The 5,067-nt window shown below is 48.6% G+C and overlaps 1 pseudogene; it reads right to left on the minus strand.

The window, feature by feature from the left end:
* Window positions 1-1,032: 1,032 nt before the first annotated feature.
* LOC104958242 (E3 ubiquitin-protein ligase MARCH5-like) lies at window positions 1,033-4,032 on the minus strand (annotated as a pseudogene).
* Between the last annotated feature and the right edge of the window lie 1,035 nt (window positions 4,033-5,067).

Raw genomic sequence — 5,067 nt, forward strand, 5'->3', positions numbered from 1 at the left:
AAATAACGGTGCGCCTAAATCTATGGATTTTTACAGCTAACGGCCACTAGGGGACCTCCTAAATCTATGGATTTTACAGGTTACAGTCCACCACCTTTAACTCTATGGGCTCTATGGCCGGTCCGCGCCCCCCACCTTTAAGCGGCGGGCTCCAGCAGGAAAAGCCGGAGGCCGGAAAAGAGTGAGACAGGTAGCGCGCAAAAGTAAAAGTGGAACCGAGAGTGGTACGAGAGACAGAACGAGAGCAAGACAGACGGACATTACGAGAGCGAGACAGTTTGTCCCCGTACCACTGGTTGAAAACCACTGCTGTAGATCACTGCCGGTACGTGCGCTGGGAGCGCACCGTTTAAATTTGAAAGTTGAAAAGTTTGTGTGTCTGAAACGCTATGTGATACAGTACAGTTTACACAGCACAGTACATGTTCTGAAGCTACTATTGCACTAAATGGTAACACTTGAATACGTTATGCAAATATGCAACTTGTTTGTTGAAATGTTAATAAATGGGAGCTTCCTCCAACAGCCATCTCTTTCCCGACAATCCCCTCTGTGCACGAACCCTTACATATGGTAATTAAACATTAAAACACCTGCGGCTTATAGTCCAGTGCGGCTTATATATGTACACATCATTCAATTTAGCTGCTGCGGCTTATATTCAGGTGCGCCTTATAGTCCGAAAATTACGGTACNGCAGCCACACACGCGCACACACACACAACACATACAACCTCCTCATTACAATTAAACACAACCACAATCACACAGGACCTCTTCCACACATAGACACCTAATTTTCTTACGCACCATCCCCCGCATTTCTTCTCATTTTAACAACACCGTTGTCTCACCACAATTATCTCGCCACACGCCGCAGCTAACAATGCTCATGTCCATACTCCTCCTCTACACTCACTCCCCTCAGCATCAACAGTTTGAATTCATGAGGCGGAGAATGGGGGAGCTACAGCACTGAGACACACAACCCAAGAGGGGTTGAGGAGTGGGAGGTGAAGGGTGACAACTGACCCGAGTCCGTTTGTCCGACTGCCCTCGGCTCCTCGGCTCGGTGGAAGTCGAGGAATCTGCGGTGGGCTGTCTCTGGTACTGGCTGCGCTTGAAGTAGACTGGAACGCCCCCTTATGGGCCACGAAAGCGATCCTCCCGTGGTGGGGGGGGGGACAGAGGCAAGAGTGAATGTGGCGATTCTCCAACCTGCTTCCTGTGGGGGCAGCCTCTGAATAAAGACCGAGTGACTGCTCACTAGGGTATTTTCTGATCACACCTTTTACATTTACAACAAAACATGTACTGTGGATCGATCCATATGTAAGCTGCATGGTGCGTTCACAGCAGACACAGGCAAAGCCTCTTTGGCGCGAAAACATCACGATGCAAGATGCAGATATACACATCGATTTGAATTGAGTTGAGTTTCCTATTACCTATAATTTTTGGACTTAAGGCGCACTGAATACGAGAGCCGCAGCCACAGCTAAATTGAATGATGTGTACATATATAAGCCGCACTGGACTATAAGCCGCAGGTGTTTTAATGTTTAATTACCATATGTAAGGGTTCGTGCACAGAGGGGATTGTCGGGAAAGAGATGGCTGTTTGAGGAAGCTCCCATTTATTAACATTTCAACAAACAAGTTGCATATTTGCATAACGTATTCAAGTGTTAGCATTTAGTGCAATAGTAGCTACAGAACATGTGCTGTGTAAACTGTACTGTATCACATAGCGTTTCAGACACACAAACGTTTCAACTTTCAAACTTAAACGGTGCGCTCCCAGCGCACGTACCGGCAGTGATCTACAGCAGTGGTTTTCAACCAGTGGTACGGGGACAAACTGTCTGGCTCTCGTAATGTCTGTCTGTCTTGCTCTCATTCTGTCTCTCGTACCACTCTCGGTTCCACTTTTACTTTTGTGCGCTACCTGTCTCACTCTTTTCCGGCCTCCAGCTTTTCCTGCTGGAGCCCGCCGCTTAAAGGTGGGGGTCCGCGGACCGGCCATAGAGTCCATAGAGTTAAAGGTGGTGGACTCTAACCTGTGAGGTCCTCTAGTGGCCGTTAGCTGTAAAAATCCATAGATTAGCCGCACCGTTATATAAGCCGCAGCGTCGAAAAAAGGCGCGGCTTATAGTCCGAAAATTACGGTAGTTTGTTTGCCTGATTAAGATCAAGATGACTTTATTAATCCCAGGGGGGATTCAGGTCTTCACTGTGGTTATAAAGTTACACTATAGGCCAGAAGTTCCCCCGTGCACCAGCAGGACCTACAGACATGCACTAATGGAGAGGTGTCAGGGCCAATGAGCAGTTGGGAGTTTGGTGCTTTGCTCAAGGACAACTTCTGCAAAGCCCAGGATGGACCGGCACCTCTCCAGCTACACTATGGATTTTGGTCTGATTGGGACTCGACCCTTCGGTTCCCAAGCAAAGTCCTTACCGAGTGAGCTACTGACACGTTTGACAAACATTCATTCAGGTTTTGACTAATTGGAATCATTATGTGGATATTTCAGCTTCCTTCTGATACGCTCATAAGGTTCCTGAGATCTGGAGCGCTGTACGGTGTTCATGTCAGTGATGACAACGATGACGGGAGTGGTTTGATATCCTTTTTTTACTATAAAAATACTGCTATACTACTTACATGTAGTTTTAAAGATGCAATGAATGGAATGGATTACAGTTTTTAGGTAATTGTACTTTACCTGCGTTTTTTACTTTTATCTGTGAGCTTTTAGTCACTTTACATTATGATCCCCTTCTCTTCTCTCTCTTATTAATAATATATACATCTAATGTCCAGTCTCTACACACTGGAGGCTTTCTTGGGCCTGTACAGTAAGCAAATCATTCAATACTGTCAATGCAATATAAAGGCTCACAATTCAAAGCATAAGGGTTCATGGTTGCTGTCGTCAGGTAAAAACAAAGCAGCATCATTTGAAATGGTTCTTGTGTTTTCCTTGTGACCACATTAATACATGTTGTTCATTGATAGGAGAAGCATCTCGCCTTCAGTCTGTACCTCAGTGAAGGAGGACAGATTGTTGGGTAGTATCCCATGAGCCTCTCTGGTGTCTGTCCGCACCACCAGATAATGAGGAGAGATAACGGCTCAACTGGGATAATTTATTAATGGTCATTGTTACCAATTTACCCCCCCTCCACCATTGAAGGTCTGTTCTGTAACTGTCAGTTTCTCCTCCCCCCCCCCTCCTGCTCCTACAGCTGTGTGTAATGGCATCGGTAAATAACCAGGATGGTCCTCTGCCAGGTTGAGAGTTGCCGCATGCGAACATCAGCTCCCCACGATGGTGGCAGGGGAAGACCAGCCGCACCACACAGGATTGCGAGGCAGAGACGTGGGGTCCGCCAGGGCTGGCCTCCGCGGGAACGGGGAAAGGGCAGCCATCCCGTCGCAGAGACCAGAGAGCACTATATCTTTAACCATGATCAACATGCACCTTAACACGTGTTCAGCCAGACCCTCACATACCATACAGTGGTTACAGTCCCTGTGAAGGGCGCCGGTGCCTACAGTGTGTTTACGTCCTCTGGAAGGGCGGTGCTACAGTGGTGTTCTACAGCTCCTCCTGGTGAACGGCGCGCGCGGTGCTAAAGTGTGTTTACTGTCCTCTGTGAAGGGCGGTGCTACAGTGTGTTTATACAGTCCTCCTGCGAAGGGGCCGGTTCTACCATGGTCTTCACAGTCCTCGGCTGAAGGGGCGGTGCACAGTGTGTACAGTCCCTGTTGAAGGGGCGGGGTTACTTTGAGCGAGCGGCTGGGAAGATGCTGTTGACGATCTGCAGCTTGTTGCAGTACTTCCCCACAGACGCAGCCACGTAAGTCCTCCCAGCGATCATCTTGCTGAGGATCAGCATGACACGGGGATGGTGGGCGGCCGATGAGCAGGAACAGGGGGCGTCCGCCCGCTCCACTGACATCCCAGACCCCTCCTTATGGCCCACCACCTGGGGGCAGAGGGGGAATGCGGAAAATTCAAAAACTTAAAAATGCAAAAAGGAGACAAGTGGCACAGAAACAACAAAAAAAAACACCACACCCCAAATGCATATTATTTGGTTTATAAAGCAGCCTTAGTTGAAAACCGATTCTGATTAAGTGGCTGTCTTTTTTCGATAGCAGACATTGCAAGGACTATCTGCAGTCTAATCAATCTGCCAGAATAATCGTGTCATTTTACAAACCATGACCACCTTTTTAATATCTCATTTGATATTTGTGGAGACGCACAACACTTTGGAGTCTGATGGCTGAACTGTCCCAGTGAAAGAAAAGAAAAAGAGCGCAAAGCGAGGAAAGAGGTTAAAATACAGAGACCCTGGAGGTCAGAGAAATCGACAGACACAAGAAACCACAACTGGAAGACAGGCAAGACAGACACCGGAAGTAAACCTAACGGGAACGAGCAGAAGGAACAGACAGGAAGTAAACACTAACGGAACAGCAGAAGGAGACAGACAGGAAGTAAACACTAATGCGGAACAGCAGAAGGAGACCCCCCCCGACAGGAAGTAAACACTAAGCGGGCCACACAGCAACACGACACAGACCACAGAAACACACCACACAGACGCCCGCAGGCAGTAACACACTACGGAACAGGCAGACACAGGAGACCGACAAGGAAGTAAACACACGGGAACAGCCGCAGGGAGAGACCACGGGGGCCGCTTTCCTCAGTCGAGTAAACCTCCACCATTTCACAGTTATACTACCTTATTTGGGTGGCGTCAGATGGCTGGCCATTTAACAGGCATTTAAACAGTCCTCGGCGCCCAATCGACTCGACGGTAGCATCCTTGCAACTCAGTGGCTCTGCAGCCAGGTTCACCTGACATTCCGAGAAACCCCGCGCCCAGGAAGTAAACACTAACCCGGGAACCAGCAGCCAAGAAGATAGACAGGCAAACGTAACACACTAAAGGGGCGAGGCACAGTATCGGGGCTCCTGGAAGTTGGCGCTGACGCATCGTCCACCGGCTCAAGGCTAAGCGGGGCGCTAATGTTCAGATTAGATG

This window comes from Notothenia coriiceps, unplaced genomic scaffold (assembly GCF_000735185.1).
Source record: "Notothenia coriiceps isolate Sejong01 unplaced genomic scaffold, NC01 NC01_scaffold00028490, whole genome shotgun sequence".
NCBI classification, from domain to species: domain Eukaryota; kingdom Metazoa; phylum Chordata; class Actinopteri; order Perciformes; family Nototheniidae; genus Notothenia; species Notothenia coriiceps.